This window comes from Pezoporus occidentalis, unplaced genomic scaffold (genome assembly GCF_034315485.1).
Source record: "Pezoporus occidentalis ecotype Australia unplaced genomic scaffold, CSIRO_AGI_Poc_V1 ctg98, whole genome shotgun sequence".
Lineage (NCBI taxonomy): Eukaryota > Metazoa > Chordata > Aves > Psittaciformes > Psittacidae > Pezoporus > Pezoporus occidentalis.
The window spans coordinates 909,360-930,129 of record NW_026916347.1 but is presented as its reverse complement, the minus strand read 5'-3'; the positions used below and the strand labels follow the sequence as shown (position 1 = coordinate 930,129).

General features: G+C 47.5%; 2 long non-coding RNA genes across 4 annotated transcripts in view; one reads left to right on the top strand and one right to left on the bottom strand.

The window, feature by feature from the left end:
• The window catches only part of LOC134157570 (uncharacterized), a 54,939-nt gene that overhangs the window by 9,204 nt on the left and 24,965 nt on the right, over positions 1 to 20,770 (top strand). The window contains exons 1-3 of one of the 3 annotated variants that reach the window (XR_009962372.1): positions 8,626 to 9,115; positions 11,927 to 12,279; positions 12,451 to 12,550. The exons of 1 other annotated variant lie outside the window; for it this stretch is intronic. This is a non-coding gene — a long non-coding RNA (uncharacterized LOC134157570). Of the gene's footprint in view, positions 1 to 8,625; positions 9,116 to 11,926; positions 12,280 to 12,450; positions 12,551 to 20,770 lie in introns of those variants that run through there. One more of the 3 variants, XR_009962374.1, reaches the window with a different exon arrangement.
• Positions 17,543 to 19,401, bottom strand: LOC134157600 (uncharacterized). Its single transcript, XR_009962386.1, has 2 exons — positions 18,840 to 19,401; positions 17,543 to 18,125 (listed from the first exon to the last, which is right to left on the bottom strand). It is a non-coding gene; the product is annotated as an uncharacterized LOC134157600 (long non-coding RNA).

Here is a 20,770-nt window from a genome sequence, read left to right as displayed (position 1 = left end):
TCCTCTCTGGCCTGGCCAGGTTTGCTTGAATGAGACAATATAAAGATGCAAATTACTTTCTACCTGGAAAGGTGCAGGTGGGAGGGAGGAGATGGGTCTGAGATGGGCACCTCTTTGTCCCTTTGTGCCTGCACATCTGAGGGATGATTCCAGGTGGTCAGAGGTGTGCCTGGATGGAAGCATTGCTGCCGTGGCCATGCGGAGCTGGGCTGGGCAAAGGCTGAGGGGTTGTTTCCTGGGGTATGATGTGCATGGCAGGGGGGGCTCTGCAGCCGGTGGGCGCGCTGTGCTGTTCACAGCAGTGTGTGTTTGGTGAGGAGCTTTGGCTGTCTTAAGCACCTTTCGAATACATTGGCCACAGCTCATTGAATCCTCTAACAATCCGGCTCCTGTCTCCTCTCCCCGCTCTTCCCCACAGCCAGCGCCTTTTCCAAGAAACAGCAACAATGCCTGTGCCCCACTCTCCTGTGGGCTCTGTCCCCATCCCTCCCGCACAGGGACTGTCCCCCCTCGACACCCCATTTCACAGAGCCCCCTCTGAAAAGAGGATTTTGTTGCTGGCAAAAGGTTCTTTGCTGGTGAGGATTTCCCAGAACCCAGCAATTCCCAGGCCCTACCCCTGCATGGGGAAAGCTAGTTAATGGGCCATTACCCAGAGGAAGGGGAAATCTCCAGTGGTTGCAAACAACAATAACAACAAAACAACCCCAAAACAACAAAGCATATCCTAGAAAAATGCTCCAAATATCAGGAAGAGTTTCAGGGAGTGGAGGGGAAAAACAGGCAAATCCAGAGAGATGCAATTGTAAAACCTTGGTTAAAAACCAAAGCCTGGGTAAAGTAATTGCCTTATCTGGTGAAGGGGAGAGGGGTCTAGATTTGACCTACACAGCCCCAACAGCTGTCCCAAAATGCTCACTCCTGGAATGGGGACACAGCAGGAGGACAGTAAGGGATGGTGCAAGGGATGGTGCCTTGCCACCCTGGTGTCTGTGCTCAGAGCATCAGCCCAGCTCTGTGAAAGGTAAGAGGGTATGTAGGAAGGTGAGTGAAGGAATGGACACAGGCTCAGGAATGTGGGTAGTCAGGGAGAGGGTCCTCTCTGGGGAATGAATGGATATGTTAGGGCTTGGGGAGTGAGTAGCTGGGAAGCAGGGGTGCTGAGTGTGTGCAGACAGCAGCTATCCAGGGAGGTAATGAAGCGCAGGGGTTGAAAATGAAGCAATGCTGGAGCAAGCTTGGTACTTGCAGTAGCCACAATGTCCCTAAGCTAGCTAGTGTAAATCTTTAATGGCCTACCCATTTAGCTGAGCTGTGCACCCAGTATATCAAAGCTTTCTGGGCAAAAATGAGTACCCACTTGGGAACTAGACCCATGCTGCTGTGCTGAGGCACTTGTCTCACCAGGACATGCTGGGGACAAGCGCTTTTGCAATACTGTTGTAGAGCACCTTGCACAGGAGAGCCCCAGTGTCTGCAGCCTCCTAGCACTGCTGCAACACAAACAATGCGAATCATTCCAGAACTGCATCCACAGTTTCACTGTTCTCATTGCAAATTCACTTGCTTTGCTCTCCAGCTAAGTACCCTGCACCTGGAAACATGCACTTGAATGCCATTTTGGTGGTGCTTGCTGGTTGGAAATCAATATTAATTTACTTGTGCGTGTAAATACAGAAATGTATTTATAAGTTTCAGATCAGTTGCAAACACATGCAAATTCTGTACATAAATTCTCACTCATTTATGTAATCTGTTCAGTAATATCATTAAAGAGAGCACATCTACTGCCTGACTAGAGTTACATTTGCAATGCGCTGAGATCAGCTGTGACTATTCACTTACCACGCTCCCCTGCCCATGCAGATCCCAGCAGTGGGTGATGCTCTGGCTCCAGGTATCTTCTGCTCATTTCCTGTGATGTGCTATTACTTTTTTCAAGGGTTGTTTTATTTTTTGTGTGTCTTTTGAGCACAAGTGGGTTTGGTTGAGGATTTTAGGAAATCTTCTGTGGTTTGTGGCATAGGGAGGGATATTGTGGTTTGCTTTGGACTAAACACCTGCCGCAAAGCGATTGCAAATGCACTGGACTTGATTGCACAAGTTGGTCTCCCTTGGTCTTTGTGTCCCTCCAGCTACAGATCACAGGAAGAGTAGGAATTATTTACAGTTCTACAAAAAAGAAACATGGTCAAGCAAGACATCATTAAAATGCACTCTTAACAAGACGTGGTGTGTGTATTTCTCAGAGTTGTCAATTGAGAACTGCCCACTAAATTACTGCTCAGAGAAGTAACTCTGAGTGAAAGGAAAAATCGTCTGGTTAAACATATTGTATGTCAGTGCTGAGAAAATCATTAACATATATATCCTGTAGAGAAGAGAATTCACCATCTAAAGTCTATCAATAAAGATATACCACATTTTTATGATGCTGAAATTAAAGAGACCTGATAGAAAAATACCGCACTCATTTTATTAAAAAATATGATCTTGTCAAAGCTGTTTCCTTTCCAGGATAAATGAAACTCAGCCATATCAATATTATCGATTTTAAATTGTCATTTTTAAGCTCAATGCTTTATTATTTGTAATTATTTAATAATTCCAGCAGATGTGAATTGGTCAAATCCCTGATTTTTTGGTAGGCCATCTTGACTATTGAAAATTCTGTGAAAGCGATCCTGAAAAAGGCACTAAATTTTATAGGCAGAAAATATTCCACAGTATTGCCTCTTTTCACACCAAAATGTTTCTGAAGGAAGGCTTTCAGTTCATCAAATAGGACTGCATTAAAAGTTGTAAAATTAAACACACAGGAATGAAGATTCTTCCCTGTACGTACTAAAGTGGAAGAAAGTGTCTACTGTGTTGCATTATTCGATAGGTAATACACAGTTATAGCAGCTGATGAGTTTTACCCCAGGGCAGAATTAAGGCTAAATATTCACTTCTGGCATTTTAGTTTCCTGTTGCATAGGAGCCTGCATTGCACAAACAAGATTTTTTGCATTTGTTTCCTTAAACTGTTTATAAAAATGAAAAATGAAACAAAGAGGAACAAATAAAACTCAAGAGAAAGTATGTGCTGATAGTGGCTGATTGCAAAAAAAAGGGGCCAACAGCTTCAACCAGCCTATAATAAGACCAGATACTCAAACATGTACATATATTAAAATATTCTGGGTGATTATGTAGCTCAAGGAGAGGCATCAACTCACCCTGCTTACAGAAAGCTGAAGTTCTCTCTACTTACCATAGTAGCTTCAAGATTGAGTTCATGATAATGTGTCTCTCTATAGGGCATATTGGTATTAAAATAACTGTCCTGCAGATGTATTTTATTGCATGGAGGATACACGAGATCTTTGTTGCATACATGCTGGCTCAGTTTTTCTGAGCTGAGGATATGAATCGTCCTCCAAACTGCCATTAGTTTTGATGAGAACTGGGTGGCTATTTGACTTAGGTGTCTCAGCTGAAAGGAGCAGATCACCCTCAAAAACATGAAGCACACACACCACAAGCAGGCTTTGCACACTGCCCTGTGTCTTTGGTCTGGAGCCACAGGGAAATCAGCCCTGGGCAGGTCAGCGGAGAGGTGTGGGGTGATCTTTGTTAGTCCATACATCACACTGATGCTCCTGCATGTAGAAGGAATGTGTGTCGGTTACACTCCATACACACGTGCTTGTTAGTGGGTAATCTGATGGTGCACATTTGCTGTGGCTTGTGCAACTGAATGACTGCACACAGGGGGCTGGGTATTAATTACACGCTTGAGAGATGTGTGTATATGCAGTTGTGGTCCTGGGGAAGACCCTGAGTTTGTTGCTTACTACTTGTGCTTGTGTAGCTGCAGTGTGTGGTGCAGAGCCATGACCCACTATCTCTACCCTCATGGGTTTCACAGACCTCATCAGGTAGCTTCTGCATGGGGTGATGCCACAGTATGTGCAGATAGGGCAGGTTTGCTGCCCACTGGGTGGGTTTTATGGACTCTTCATGTGCCTTCCTGAGCACAGCTCTGAGTCTACAGCCAGCCGCTGAACTCCAGTGGTAACAAACAGCCCCATTAATGCAGTGTCACAGATTTCATTAGGGCGTCAGTCCCAACCAACATGGCCATAAATCAGGGAGATGGTACAAGGGCTTGCAGGCCCTGGTTTCAAGGGCCACATAGCCAGAGACTCATAATGCTCAAGAGGAAATGATCATGAATATTATTTAAAAAAATCAGAAATGTATATTAGAAAATCTCTGAGCTTATCAGATGGAGTGAGGTTGGGTAATAGCTGTTATTTATACTGCTTGTGCAGAGTGATAAAGTGGTGCTTTATGACCTGTGGTTTATCACTTAGAATAAGAGTCATGTGACTCCATTAAGGTTCCTTCTGTAGAAATGAAAAAGGGTAAATTAATGTGGTTTTTTTATTGTTAAATATTTGCACTCTCCTAAACCCAGTTTTTATTTTCCCTACTTAAGAAGTAGCATATAGGCACAAGTAAGTTTAAGTTTTGATTGATGGAGAGGTGGGGTGAAAACTCCCTTTCTGTCAAAGGCGCTTTGGCTTGAGCCAGCCTCCCACCCACTAGTATCTATCAGCAGGGCTGGGTCCAGAGAGGAGGGAAAGGCAACACAGCACCGTTACATCCGAAAAGCTGCTCCCCTCAGCCTCTCCAACCCATTGTCTGCTGGGGAGACACACTGAGGTCCTGCTGCTGCCTCAGACCTTGTTGCTGCTCTGGGAAGGGAGAGGTGGATCTGTGGAGACAAGGGTAAAAAGCAGCCTGTGCAGCTTGAGCAATGAGAAAGAAGAGCTCTTGGCTGGAACAAGACACGCCCAGAAGAGCACACACTCTTCCTGACTAAAGAGAAATGGGATTCCTCAATGATGTCTTGAAGTGAGCACTAGAAACAGTCCTTACAGACATCCATATGGGCCCAACCACAGCAATGAGCTCCATGGAGAGCCATGGACAACCTGCCAGGACAATGCAGTCACTGCAACCTGAATGGGAGAGCAGAATCACAGCAGTGTTATTCAAGAGCCTATGCGAATGCTGTGGGCATATGCCCCACAAGACCTGTGAGCTGCCACAGCCCGCAAGGCAGTGAGCACACATAGAGCCGGTGGGCAATGACCAGGGCCCTGGGGCACAGGAAAGCACGCAAGGCCAGCAAACTCCAACGAGTTGCTGGGCTGCCACAGGAATCACACCCAGACTTTCCTTAAGGCTTCTGGTTTAGTCTGAGATGCTCACAAATGGGGTTTCAGGAGAGAAACAAGACTGAGCTGCTCAGGAGGGAAGAATGATAGCAGGCATATGCAGCCAAAGGCTTTGCTGAATGACAGTGACTCAGTTTTCCTGCTTGTAAAGGGGGGTTTACCATGTTCACCTTCATCAGAACACACCTGGCATGAATTATTTTAAAAATACTTGCGGAGATAAAAATGACCATGAGTTCGCTAAAATTTGCTATAAAATTTTCTCCAATTTTCTCTCTCAAAATCTGACTCTTTTTCTGTTTTGAAGAGCAAAATTATTTTCTAATTCTCAGAACCAGAGGAAAAAAGTTTCAGTAAGCTAAAAAAAAAAAAAAAAAAACCCAAACAGGTTGAAATGTGAGAAAATCATTAGTACATTTTTGCCAAATCTCTTCCCTTAGATTTTGGAAGAGTGAGTTGGAATACTTGGTGCTTGGTTCAAAACCCAAGGCTTTAAGGGTGCTTTCAGGGAGGGAGCTGCCTGGAAGTGTGAGAGGGATGGTGGACTATGTGTCACAGGCACACAGAATAATTTCTGCCATTCCTGGAATGTGTGCTGAAGCCTAGGTTTTGATTTGATGGCCACGTCCCTTCCCTGCACACACAGGTATTTACCTCCTCATAATGTACACCTGGTTTGTCCATCTCCAGTGCTTGTACACTGACAGGACCTACAATCCCCAGTGGCAGTGTGGTACCCCCAGCACTGTACAAACCCACAGCACACAGCCAGCCCTTCCCTGGCCAGACCCGAGGGCCCAGTTCACACCTTGCATTGACTGGTATTGCAGAAGCTACTGCCCAAAAACAAAAGAAGGGAAGGGGAAAACAGAGACAGCTTGGGAAAAGAAAACAGATAAACCCAAAAGAGGAAGATAACCAGATTATTATCTTATTTCCCCAATCTCTCATTGGTTGTGTTTCATCTTTAATTCTAAAGCCTTCTGAAGCTGGCAGCCAAGTCTGTAGTCTTCAGGACAGTTGCTGCAACTCTTCCTCACACTAAGTTACAACTTCATGTCCTCTTTTATCTCAGAGTCACAGAACAGTTCAGATTGGAAGTAAGAAGCCAGTCTAAGTAGGCAGAAGGGTCTTCATGGGTACACACAAAATCAATGGCATAGGAGGCAGGAGGGAGGCTGGGGTCTCTCTTTGTGTCCCATGGATGCCAGTTCCCTGAGGACTCTGCATTCAGACTGCACCCCGCAGCCAGATGTGCTCCTAGAGCTGCTCAGTCCATTTTGTTGCGTGCTCTGCCCAGTGATGGGGGTGGCACTTCTCTCCAGGTGGAGCATTGTGGTGGCTTTCAAGTGACCTTGTCTGTAGGCGGGATTCAGACTGATGGCTAGCACTCTCAGCATATTGCCTGCATGTTCCTCATAGTCGTTTCCCATCATGGCTATGTGTTAATTGTCTCTGGGGGAAGTGAGGAGAAGGCTTATTAATCTGTGCACTCAGGAAAGGTTGTAAATCACCATGTGTTTCCAGCAATAAAATTGGCTAAATAAATTAAAACAAGCACTAATGACCCAAACAGAGCTCTGATGTAGTGGGAGTGGGCTGGGGGATATAGCTGTGTTTGGGTATAGGGTATGCCTTAGTCTTATACCTTCTTCCTTCTGACAGCACCCTTGGCTATCTCCTCCAGCCATAGTCCCTTCACCCCAGCCAGTGTGCCTCAGTACATTACCAGTATTATATGCTGCTGTCCTCTCCCTGCTGCAGCGATGGCCTTAGCTTTTTAGCTCAGTTTTTGTTTCCCTTTGCTTTCCGGTCCAGCAGAGCTTGGAGTTAATTCATCCTTGTTCTCTGGCACTTCTCAACAAACCCAGTGAACTTTTCCTTAATGCAAATATGCTAAACAGCATGAAAACCAACAGAGATGTATATCCATTAACAACAGCACAGCTGTCCTTTTAGATACTAATGTAAAATATCCATCCAGAAAGATTTCACACAGTAAATAAAACGGTGAATTTGCAAACAGCCTGTCTGGTGATGAACAACCAGGGTGGAAAAGTTACCCCATAGTCCTGTTTTCCAACAACCTCTTTCATCTGGAAGGCCTGTGAAATCCTTCACCGACTATTCATCAAGTGCCACTGAAATGTGTGATCTAGTTCTCTAGAGAAGATGATGGTACCAGACAGTTCTATGTTTTCTATGCAGTAAGTGTTCCTACAAGAAACCTTCTGAGAATATCCTCCAACATTTTCTAGGATGATTAAATACTATTCTGCTCTGCCTCACCATCGAGCTTCAGCCTTTTGACATTAAGCAGATACAACTCATTTTATACCCCCCAATATAAGATCTGCTTTTCAAACCAGTAGCAGCCACATGCTGGTTAGTATAGCTCATCTACTGTGGATGGACCTTTCTGCCTTCCTTGGAGACAATGTCTCTCAAAGGAGATCATAAGGAAAGGAATTTCCAACCCTAACTATTCTATGACTCTATGATGCTATGATCTCCACAGAGGATGCACTGAATCGGTGTATCACTCAGCCCCTATAATACAACCTGCTTTCTTGACAGAAGATGTGGATCTCTGGGCTTTCCCTTTCCAGCAGAGGCTGAAGAAATGCTAATGCTGCAGATGGCCACCACCACTGGAATGTGCACAAATGCCAACAGCAGAACTGTGCAAAGGTGAGCAAAGTGAGGTGCTGCCATGTGAAGTCAAGGTTGTGAGCAAAGGCTCCTTCTCCACAGTGCACTCTCTAGGCTCCAGGGTTACCTGTTGTCACAATTAGTTCAGACAAAATCCTTCTCTTGATTCCCTCTGGGTGCATTTGGTGCTTCTAAACCACATTGCAGAGTGAAGACGCTGGACTCAGCGGTGGCAGTGCCTATGCTCCTTTGTCTGCCCAGTCAGAACCACAAATATCTCCAGGAGCTCAGGCCAGCAGCATAACGAGGCATCAAGTCAAACTACCTGTAAGGAGCTCACTAAACCATGGGTGCCTCTATTTCCCATGCAGGAGGAAGAGAGCACCCATTGTCCATCAGCCTCAAGCTGGACTCAGGCAGCACCTCAAAAATAACATAATTTATCTTCCATCAGTTGCCTGAGCCATATGGACCCAAACTCTCTGCTTTGTATTTGTATCTTCTAAGCATAATAACTGCTAAGTAAAGTGTTTTCAAAGTGGTTGAAACAACCAATTATGTCTTTCTTTCATTTACACTTTTTGTGACGCGTGCAAATGGATGTCACCAGCACAACTGAGCTCAGAAGTCTGAAGAGCTCTTACTCCACTTGGTATCACCACTGGAGCAGTCCACAGCAGACACCATCTCAGTTTCTTGGGACTTACTAGAATTCTTTCCCATGTTTCCAGTAGACAGTTGGCTCACGATTTGTTCTCAAAAATACAAGTAAACAACTGTCCCCTTTGGAATTTTTTTCCATATCCATTATTCAAACTGGTTTCTTTTCTCATTCACTGTGGGTTTTTTTTTTATTTTTGCTTATTTGTCATTCTTGCCCTTTTCCTTAATTCAAATAATTTTCACAATTGGTAGTGCTGAAGGACAGTAAAGAGAAACAGAAGAGATTATCCCCCTAATAAAAAAGAAAGAAAAAGTCCATTCAGAAAGCCAGGAAACAAAATCAACAAGGAGAGCTTTGAGCTTTTCTGTTTTGGTCAGAAAACTGTTGATTCCTTTTGCACCAAGTGCTGGGCCTGATTCTTCTCCAGCAGAGTGCAGCCAAGAATTACAAAGCGAGTCAACAGACCGAGTTCATCTGAAAAGTAGCTAGAAAAAACCTCGGGCTATGTTCAAGGTGTCCATTTTTAGAAGGAAATTTGCTTAGGCAGAGGAATACCAGCATATTCAGGGTGAGTGACTCTGTGTGTGTGCATGTGTGTTTTGGATCTCAGCACAAGGAAGGGGTGTCTTGCCACCCCCAGGGGTCGGGAATAGTGCATGCATGGGGAGGACCTATTATATTATTTTTCTTCCACCTTAATGAACTCCTCTCATGTCCACCTCTGATCAGTGGAGTATGACAGAGGGTGATTGAAGGCCAGTCTCCCAGGAAATGAAGTTTGTTCACACAGCCCAAGTATGCTGGCCCTACTGCTGCCTGCCTCTGATTTATAGGACCAAAAATTCCTTCCTCCGGTAACAATAACGCTCTTAAACTCCAGACCCCTCTCCCTCACAGAACCTCCAGACAGGACAGCCCGATCCCAGGAGAGACGGGAGGCACCCAGCAAATATATCCATCAACACAACTTCGGTTTCAAAGGATTACGAGACCCCATGGGGTTAGGCTCACAAAGGCGGGGAGCGGAGGAGTGTGGCCACCACCCTGCAGCACCTCCTCCTGGGAAAGGACAGCAACAGGAGAGAGGCAGGAGCCACAGCATCTCCTATAGGCCAGATGGCACAGAGAGTCCAGGGTGCTGTTTCCGGGGGAAATTCGGGCCCTCTGGAAATGGAAACAAGTCTGCTCTGAGGTCTAACATCAGAGGTTTCTTCCTCTGGGATGGGGCTCCTGGCTAGGGAGCAGTCCAAATGCTTTGTCTGTCCTTTGTGTTGTGTTTGATTTTGAGAGGTGATTTCCTGTGAGCTCAGTGTGGTTTTAGCACTTAAAGACAGTAGTGGATGGCTGTGACTGCAGGTTCTGCAGCACCAAGGCTCCCACATGGCACTGGGCTCATGATGAGAGAAGCCATCATGGTAAACTGCCACACATCCCCACTCCATCTCAGGAAACATCCTCTCCAGAGCATGATGGGGCCCTGAGGTGCAGCCTGCAATGGTGTGCAAGGGTGCCAGACAGCTGGCATGGTGCTGGAGGTTTTCTCCATGCTGTCCAGTAGAGCTGGTTGGTGGCACATGTTGTGTCCAGGCACTGAAAAGACGGAACCATTTCCCAGCCAGGGTGCCTGCAGTTAAACAGTACAGATGATCTGGGGGCACATTGTTTTCAGGCTTTGTTTTATTTAGTAACACAGACATGGACATACAGTGTGGCTTATCAGGGCAGCCTCTGAGTTGGCAACACCTGCACACATGCACACACACAGGCACACTTTTAGGTATTGGAGCCCCATATTTTTGCTTAACGTTACTGTGAGAGTTTTGGTTCAAGAGAGAAAAAAGAGCTTGAGCCCTTTTGCAACAGGACAGTTGTGGCTGCCAAATTGCAGGGCAAGTCCTGGCAAGATATAAGTTCATTCTGTAACTTTTTTTTTATCATTTACTTATTAACAGCTCTGGCTCTCACCTGAAGCTGCTGAGCTGTTCCTCCGAGACAGGGCAATTAGCAGGGAGACAATGATCTGTAGAGGGCAAGGAGCAGCCTGTGCTGGGGTGGGGAGGAGGTGGGGAAGGGCTGTGGGAGGCTGAGGGTCACCGAGGAAAGAGCTATTTATGGCCCCCAGAGGAGGATTCAGTAAAAGGCCATCTAGCTTGACTTGACTTTCTCTTGACTTATCACTTCTGGGGAATACTGGTGTACCTCCCTGCTCCCATGGGCTTCCAGTGTCCTGAGTGTCTGGGTGCAGGAATGGACTGGTGAAGGTGCCATTGGGAAGATGAAAATGTGGTGGGCCATGTGCCAGCTCCATTAAACCTGTGAGGTGGTATTTTAAGTGGGAAGTACCGCTGTCTTGTAGCCTTCTCCATTACGAACCCCAGTGACTGCTTCTGGACAGAGAGAGATGGGCAAGCTCTTCACTCTGCCTGTTCTTAAGGCTGTTTCCCCTCCAACCTTTGCTGTTGTTATTTCAACAGAATGTCTGTGGGACAGTAACTCTGTGTTCATGCTGATAGTTAGCACAGAGGGCTCTGATCTCTATCTCACAGTCTCCTGTGCTAACCACACTGCAGGTAATTGCTTGACAAAGAGAGAAAGTCTGGCTTATACATGTGTATCTGATATCTGGGCCAGCACCTTGATGTTCTGCTGCAAACACTGCTTTGGAACATACCCCTTGTAGATTATGAGTCTTTGCATATTTGTGTGCTTCAGACCACCCTCCCTTCTTTGCTGGAACCTGCTGAGGCAGGCCTTCCCAGGCTGACACCTCAGCAAGAAATGAGCTTTGTGGTGTAACTAACTGCATGACAACATAGAAGAAGAGCCCTTCTCTACATAACTGCCTGCAGAGAGAACAGTTAAAGGCATGATATTAAGTTAGATAACCATGGTAAATTCCATCTGAAAAGGAAGTTGGTAATTCTGAATATATTTGTGATGAAAACATGACCTTTTTTAAAATGAAAAGCATTTTTATGGAGCAATCCTATAAGATGCCAAATGTTTTGGCCCCAATGTAGCTAGGTATTTAACCATGCACTTCATTTCTTAAGCTGCTCATGTGCTTAAATATTTTGCTGGTTCAAGTCCAGAGCTCACAGCATTCTGTGTGGTGTCAAAGGACTAGGTCTGCATTTGCAGCAGCACTGCTGAACTTGGCCTGTAATGACTTCAATCATCACACAGAAAGCATTTTCTGTTAATGTGCTATCCAACAAAAATCTTAAATAAATTTCCTTGGGATTTCTCTCTTCAGTGTGTGTTTCCTTATGGTATTCTAGCAGGCAGCTTTACTAGCCAGAGTACTTGCAAAACAAGGCACTTGCAAGTAAAATCTAGTGGGAGCTAATGGAAAATTATTTTGTTCTAAAGATTCCAGGACTGTCACCCAAGACATGACTTTAAAAGCATATGAAGGCCCACAAGGAAAACGCTGGAGTGTGTGACCACTCCATCCAGTCAGAGCTGACCAAGATATTTTCAATCATTCACAGAAATTATTTAGAAAGTAATTCCAAACAACATGGGAGGACTTATCACCTAATGGCAGATGACTAGTCAACAGAGAAAGAGACCAAGCTCTTGAGCAAAGCAGTTCTCTGCAGATGGCTGGGCTCAGTAAGAGGATAAAAAATGAACCTGACCATTAACAGAAAGTGAAGCTGACTAGCTGAGTTTTACTGGTCCCGCTGAAGGCAGTACAAAGAAACAACCAGCACTAGGTGGGAAAAGGTGAGTCTGATTTCTAATCTTGCATGTTGTAATTACGGTGTTAAATGTGCAAGTGCAAAGTGAACGGATGAGATGGCATAACTAGAAGGAATTTGTGGAAGAGAGCTGAGCAGAAACAGGCTCTGTCAAAGCCAAAAAGGATTCATGCCAACGTTGTTTCTCTTGGCATAGGTCAAAAAGCAGACTGTGTGACAAGAGAGAAATTGGAGAAGACTGAGATAATGCTCAATTAGATCATGCAGTTCACCTCCCTGGGGCCCATGACAGACTGGTGAGGAATTTTTCTGCTGGGGAAGGAAAAAAGAAGTCATAAGAAATTAAAAAAAAACTTTTCTTTTTTCTGTCCTTCCCCCCAGAAAAATAAACTCAAAATGAAACCGCACTGAAAAATGTCATTTCCAGCTTACTGTGTTTCCCTGCTGACTATCTTAGAACAGGAAAATTCAGATACTGACTGTGAGAATGCTCAGTAAGTCCATGCTCCAATTTCCTGCTATGACAAAATTTTGGGAAGACCTAATTGTGCCTCTTGTTACCGCTGAAGTCCTTCTCAGTCACATGTAATCCTGAGACCTGTTGCATCAGAGTGTCACAGGTGTGTTGTTAGAGATGTTCCATGGCCAGACCAGAGCCTGACTCACTGAGACCAGCCACTCGCCCCACAAAAATGAGCTGCTTCATTCTCGTGGCTCCTTTTTGTACATGCTCCAACTGGCAGGATCACTTGCAGCTTCAGAGGCAGGCTGACCATTTCTGTAGTTGCTTTCAAGTGAATGCTGGGACTGCCTCAATTCTGAGAGGACTTTGGGGGAATTATTATTATTCTCCTGGACCCAGAAGCCATGATGCTTATGCTACCTCTAACTGAGAGCCTGACTGGTTGGGCTTAAATTTGGCAAGAGACTTCTGTATGTAGTCAGTAGGAGAGATGGTGGCAGCACCCGAGTGTGTGCTGAATTTAGTCTGTGGTGAGGCTGTACTGTGAGCTGGTATCAGGGCCAAGAACAAAACTGATTCCCCCAGCCCCATACTACCTATTGTACCACAACATCAGGAGCATCTGGCACTGAAATATTCCCTGTTGCCTTTCTCCTCAGTGCAATCTTCAAAACCTTTAAACAGTGAAGATTTCTCATGAGTTTCACTGTCAGGAGGTTTCTCCCTTAATTTTATTATGCTTCATTTTCATCTCCTTATCTTTAAAAAGAAGTCCCTGCTGTTATCCTACCATCCTACCTAACCCTGTTTTTGTTGTTTTCTTCCACCTAAACTTCCCAGGTTTGTCTCCATCTTTAGGAATGTTTTTAATACTCCTGGGACCTAGGACTGAAACTGTGCTCTGTGATGTGCTCGCAGGGATGTAAATCCAGCTTACCAGACAGTGACAATCAGAACTATGATTTATTTTAGAAAATGCTGACTATGAAGTACTTTCTCGGCATTACCGTATTTCCTTATTGCCCTTTGTAATAGGGTGAGTTGAAGACTGCAGGGAGGGCCTGGCTTGTACATATGCGGATCTTCCTCAGAAGAGAGGTGGTCCTGCTCTTCATTATACTCTTATCAGTGGGCTGGCATCAGCAGCAGCAGCTACTGGTCAGACTTCCGATAACATGTGCAACTGGAGGGAAAATTCTGGGGTTTGTGACTGCATCTTTGGGACAGAAGGAAGCAGAAGAGAAAGGAGCAAAATCACCCCAAGGGAGGCAATACTGCACTTTGTTAGGAGCTGGTTGCAGCTGACTGATCTCTGGCTCATCCCTCCAGCTCAGTGTTGAGGAGAGCTTCCCGAGTGTGGGAATGGCCACCCTCTGGGCTGGAGATCTCAGTCCCTCCCGCATGTGTGGGATCAGAGGGGTGGATGGCAGAGGGGGCTGCGCTGACATTTCCTCTCCCAGCGAGGAGGGACCCTGTCCTTGCGAAGGCCAGCTCAGTCCTGCATGACCAACTACAACTGCCGCTCCTGTGTCCTTTCCCCCCGGGTGCTGCGTTCATTAGCTGTGAGGCCTTACTTTTATGGGAACCCTCCCACCCAGCTTCCTTCTGGCTTAATGACAGGCCCATTAAAGAGAAGCCAATAAAGCCACAGTGCAAGAACAGCACGAGGGCCAGTTGCCTGTCTTCATGCACAAGCCAGGTCTGGGGGCAGGAGGAGGCAGGGACACCCCCGAGTCGTACAGAGGTGACCTCTGAGAGTGGGGAGAGCCCACGGCTTGCAGTCCAGCTTTCGTGCTCCACTCTGGGGCTCTCTTGCATAAACTTTTCCCAGTGTGGGGTTGGGGTTTTTTTTGTGGGTTGGGTTTTTTTTACATCTCTGAGGAGGAGGAACAAGGTCTTTTAATGAGGGGAGGATTAACAGGCCATAAGACTCAGCCCTGAAAGAGCCGTCGGTCTGTGGGGCCGCTCAGCAGGACGCAGGGTAATTGGATTGGATCCCGAAGAGCACCTTGAATCGGTTCTGAGGCGACCGCGGCGGGTTGCTCCAGAGGGGGCCGGGGGGGCCGGGGAGGAGGGCAGCGTGTGGCTCTTTACAGAAGCCAGAGCCAAGATGGGGGATCAGCCGGCTCATTAAGGGATTAGAGTGTTTGTTCTTCTCAAGACTTTTGTTGCTAAAACACTTTGCGCAGCATTTTCTGGAGCCTGGGGAGCTTAAAGAGCTTGTCAGAGCCCTGCTCTTGGTCCCCACACAGGAACAGAGACGCTCTTTCCTCTGGCATTCCTGCCGATGCCAACAGCAGCTATTGCTAGCTACAGCTCTGCTCTCCCAGTCCTTCCTGTCTCTGGTCATAATGCTTCTGTCTCCTGTGGGTTTTGAGGTAAAAAGGGAGGATAACAGAGGACAAAGCAAAAAAAAGCACATCAGTAGGGAGTCCTTTAACAGTGAGGGACACTTTAATTTGGGCTTTTTCCTTAGTATTTGTTGCATGGATAATGAAGGACTTTGCATGTTCCGTGGTGCTCTCTGCAATCTTTTACCTCCCCCATGGGCTCTGTGCTTGGTCTTCAGCACTTCTGGTAGCAAAGTTTGAGGCACAAACTACTCTGTGTATGTGGCCTTCATATGAATGTTGTGGCTAGAAATTACTACATAGACAAATTTGCTTACCAGCCTCATCTAAAATGGGCTGGCTGTTGAGATGCACTTGAGATGCAGTGCCAGAAAACGCTGGATGGGGAAAGAACAATGCAGTGAGACCTTGCCTGAGAGCACAGCTGTCCAAGAAGCTTAGTTCTCCTTTGGACTGTTGGGAGAAGCTAAAAGCCCTGAACTCCAAAGCAAAAAGTGCAGTCTGGGCTACTAGAAGATGTCAATGACATATGTGGATAAAGCTCTATTGTCAGCAGTTCATCCATCGTCATGGCCCACACTTCTCACCCAACAAGACTTTACCTGCCCTGCTCTGGGCATGCACAAACCCTGCCCTGGCTGTCCAGGGGTGGAAATCTGGAGCCACTAGCAGAGCAAAGGCCAGGGGAGAGGGTAGAGGAGCTATGTAGTACTTACCTCATTTTAGGGGTATCCTAAATCCCATCACTGTGGGATCGATCAGTGAGCAAGCAGGGTTTCTCACACGGGTAGCAACACCCACGGTGAAAGGGCAGTGTCTGTGGGGCAGGTACATTGGCATGACCTGGGAAGCAGTTCCCCTGTGACTTCCCTACAAGGACACTCAGAGGCTGAGCCCACCAGGTTTAGAGGTTCACACATGTCCTGCTGGTGGGTGAACACGCAGTTGGCACCCAGAGCCTCAGCCCCAGCCAGGGAGTTGTGTGTCACCTCACCACCTTTCCATGGAGACCAGGATGTGCCCCACTTCCTTGTAGGGTGGTTGGCTGCATGACAAGGTGTTATTTTTGGGGTGAATTTGGCCTCCACCTTTAGAGAACCCTGGGGTCTGGGCAAGGGGGGTTTAATCGGCTGTGTGGAGCAGCAAATGGAAGGGAGCTCACCAGGACCTCCCCAGCTCCCAGTGTAAATCACACTCCCACCTCCCGTCTCTGCTGAGCAAGAGTTTCAGCTGGCAAGTGTGTAGATGGGGGTGGGAGAAGGGGACAGACAGGCAAGCAGGGGAGGGGTGGGGTGGAAGAGGGTTACAGGGAAAATAAATGAGACTCCCCTGAAATTAATTGTTTGAAGGGAGTGCCCCACTCGGCTGTGAATTCTGAAATGATTATTGGATTTGCAGGCAGAGGGAGAACAGAACGGGTTGGGTGCACGATTAATATCTTATTGATAGCGGATTAAGAGAGCGAGATCAAATCTTTAACTGAGTGGAGATGCAGTTTATCAATTTGTCACAAAAAATGTAGCAATCAGAAGTGGAGAACATCAGGGGCAGCTTGTGGATCGATCTGTGTCAGTGCCTCACAGTATGGCTCCACAGGGAGGCCAGTTTTCCCCTGGGTGCCCAGATTGCTGGTGGAGACCAGCTTGATGCTGACCATGCCAAGGACTGGCCCAGTCACAAGGAGAGCTGCAGGGAGGAGATGCCATGCTCCTGTGGATGCTGCACTGCAGTGTTTGTGTATAGGGTGCAAGCAAAGCAGCGATGCCTAGGGACCACGGCTTCCCAAGATGGGAAATGTGGCAGTGGGAAATGTGAAGGCTCAGTGGAGAGCTTGCAATCAGCCAGAACTTCCCAGACTCAGTGGGGAATCTGCTTCAAATTATTTCAGGTGCAGCTGAATAGTATTTAGTTGGGAAGAAGTTCATGTGCTCTTGGCCTATATGATGCAAAGCTGTGGGTACTACCTAGCTTACTAACTGTCCCACTCCCATTGGAGACCTGATGTGTTGTTGACATCTGGATGTTGGTACTTCTGAATCATGTCCACAGCTCTGATGATTTAGTCTTGCTAATGACAGCTTTCCTCGAAACAGCCTGGCATTCATGTGTGTTCTGTATTTTGGGAGTCCAGTTTGTTGACCAGCTCGTAAGCCTTGATCTGGCTCATGCATGGAAGGTATCTACAGCTACTGAAAGCATCTTGATAGCTGCGCAAAAAGGCAAGAACTCCACAAAAATATCCAGCTTAGAAAACAGTCCTTTCTGTATCTTGAGGTAGTTCTGTGATGTGAACCCCTTTTGCCAGCTCTAAAGAATGCATTGGCTGCTTGGGGTCTTCATTAGAAAATAAACACCACTTGTAGCCCATGTGGCTGTAAGCTTTTCAAAGTAACCTCTCTAAAGGCTAAAAGCAGAGAGCAAAGAAAGAAGAAACGAGTCAGATGGCTGGTAGGATTTGGTTTTTGAAATCAAACTTCTGATTTGCAGCCCTCCCTTATAGAATCTTGTTGTGAATGTTTGGTTTTAGCAAACGGGGAAAATAAACCCAAGGCAAATGTTTAATAAGCACCTCTTTGAGAGCAGGCACTGTACACAGCTGTGATATCTCTGCAGCGGAGCCTGACACCAGACTTCAGTCACCAGTTGGACTCCAGCTTTTTGTATTTTTTATTGCTAACGCAAAACTTCCTGCTATTCCAACAGATGGGGGATGGCCTGCAGAAGCCAGCAGCCTCCTTGGTGGGCTGTGGAGTCAACAGGAGACTCTGATAACAATTTCCCTTCTCTTAAGGCCTTGCAGAGCTGTTTCAGTCCCCTGGGCCTTTGCAAAAGATGTGCACCTGCGTGAGGCATGTGATGGTGGAAAGGCTGTTCATACTGAAAACAGTCTTTCATGCTGGCACTGCTAGCTTTGAAGGCAGTTACACTCTCACTGGAGTTGTTCAGTTTTCTCCTGGCTGTTTGCAGTCATTATCAGGGTCCTGGAGTGTAATGGGAGCCTCTGGGGCTATGGGGTGTACAGGTGAAAAAGGAGCCCTAGCTGGAAGACCTTGGAAGCTGGATGGAGAAGACATGGAAGGGAACGAACATCAAAGATGAGTTGGTTAATCCATGGCCCTGGTTTGCTGCCTGCTCTTTACTCCTCTATACCATGCCGCTTTTCCCCCCCACCATGTCAGAGCCTGTGAGGGGCTTTGACTTCTGCAGGTTTTTGGAGTGAGGGGGCACCACTCTGCTATGAGGACTGTGAGCACCATAACAGGGGGTCTGGGAGCTGATGAATCCTTGAGCTTGATAACACAGCCAGCTAAATCAGGTGATGTGGTTTGTTCCGCGTTGGCACCAGGACAAAAGGCTCTGTGTCAACCTAGTTTAACTGGTGTTAGCTTAGTGAGACCACTGCGTGCTCACCTTTCTCTTCATCTCTTTCACTGATCCCACTGCTGTCCCTGAGCTCTCACATAGCTCCCTACACCTCTCTTTGTCCCTTTGCTAGGCAAGCAAAGGATGGTGCATCTCTGGGGCTGCCTTGGTCTTTAGATGGAAAAGACCATATGGTCCTGTGGCAGCCACTGACTTAACCTGAGGATTCCTACTTGAATCATATGGTTTTCTTCTCCTGTCTTTATACAGAACTCACTTAGGGACATGTAACAGGGTGACCTCTGCTAAGACTTGATTCTAATGTTGCTCAGGTCCAGGGAAGACTGGCTAGAACTAGGGTGGACCTAGCTAGACCCTTCACCAGCAGTATCTTCCTAACATGCCCACTGTGTTAGAACTCCCGTATTCATGAGCTTCTCCATTGAGTGTCCTCAACTGGGAGCGTATGGGGCACCACACCTGTGAATGCCTCACAGCAAAGCCTTGGGAAGTCCCTCAAAGGTAAAGCATGTGTCAGGAGAGAAAAATACGAATTTGTAGCAAAAAAAAGGTCTGAGGAGAAGGAGAGGGTGCTGAAGATGTACTGTGTGAGGGAAGGCAAAGAGGTTGGAGGTGGGGAGGGAATCCTTTAGATGGCACTTCGCTGCTCTTTCTGTGCACTGTTGTGTAAATATGTTGAAAGCCATAGAGAGCCTTTGTTTTGGAAAGAGCCTCGCATTAACTGTGATGTACAGGCTGCCCTTCAACAAGCTCTGGGCCTCTTGTTCGTTTCTCCCCCCATCCCTTCATAGCACTGACCCCCAGAAAACACAAGGCCAGGCAGTCCCCTTTTTGAGCCCCCACACCACGGGGTGCCCTCACAGACAGGGGTGCCACAGGGCTGGCCCCATACCCAGCACAGGGCTTCCGTCCACCACGTCCCACCCACGGCCACAGGGAAGACAGGACCTCGTTGACTCTCCCTTCAGGGCCAGGCCACTCGTGGCTGTCACAGGACCGGCACGGCCTCCCCCAGCACCAAGATTTGGGGCTAATTAGTGCATTCAGGGGCACTGCTGGAGTGGAAAGACGCTTGTCTACCGGCGGGCAGCTGGGAGGTGACCTGGGGGGGCTGGCGCTCCCTCCCTTCGCAGGCCGTGGCTCTGCTAACGTGCAGGGAATGGCAGCCTGAGCGGCCGGGTCAGACGGGCGCTGCCGAACGGGCCGCTTTGCCGTGCCGTGCCGTGCCGGCGGGCGAGGGGCGCCACGGGGCCCCCTCCTTTCACTGCCTCCCGGTTCTGCTCCACAGACCCTCCCTTTGTCAGCCCTCTGAATGGAGCCCTGCCTGCCCGCGGCCTCCCTTTTAATTAGGGCTTCCGCTGCCTGCGCCTGGCCCTCCGCTGCCGCCCGGCCCCCGTCTGCCTCTTCCCCCTCTGCTTTCGAATGCTTTGACATAGTTTATCGCTCGCTCCTGCTTGCCCTGGCTGCCGGCCGGGACGGGAGAAAGGCGAGGTGAAGGCAACCGGAGTGCCGGCTGCCTGGCACGGCCGGACCTCAGGTGGAGGGGCCGTTTCGGAGCCGTCCTGTCGCTGCCAGCCCAGGCAAAGCGAGCGGACCCTTCCTGGCAGCCACCGAACTGGGCTCCGCTGCCTTGCTAAGGGTCCATCCCTCAGCTTAAAATCCCTGTACCACCTCTCCACACCAGGGGCTCCGGGTTTAGCCCATGAAATGTGACGAAGGCGTGATCTTTCTTTTTAAGTTTTCTGAAAATCCGAGTCACAGCTCTTGTGGCATGTTGGTGGCTCTTGACAGAAGTCCTTGGGAAGACCTTGCTGGAAAACAAGGTTTCACATCTGTGAGGCAGATGAAAAGAAGACCATGTGTTGTTACGATTTCTGGTTTTGCTTTGGACTGCGTGGTGGTACTTGGTGGGCGATTCAGGAGTTGATGGGCAGCCAGGGGTTTCAGGGTTACATCCCCCAGGCTTTTCAGACCTCACATGTGTCTGTATCTAAGGCAAGGATTTGCATATTTTTCTATGCAAGACACATTGTGATGTCCCACACAGATGCATCTTTGAGAGACTTGAATGTGTGACTGGTCTGTTACGGAGAAGGGTGATGCAGCTACACACAAGGAAGACAGCTCCAGCCAGGATTTACAGATCCTTCCTGGACTAGGTCACATCTTGTTGGCTTTTCATTGGGATGCTTGATCTGGAATCCTCCCCTTGGCTTTTGCTTGTCACTTTTCACGTTTAGGTTCTTATTTCCTTTTGGGTTGAACTTTAATTTGGGTGAAATGCAGTTGTCCCTCCCAGAAGCAACAGCTTTGTGCCT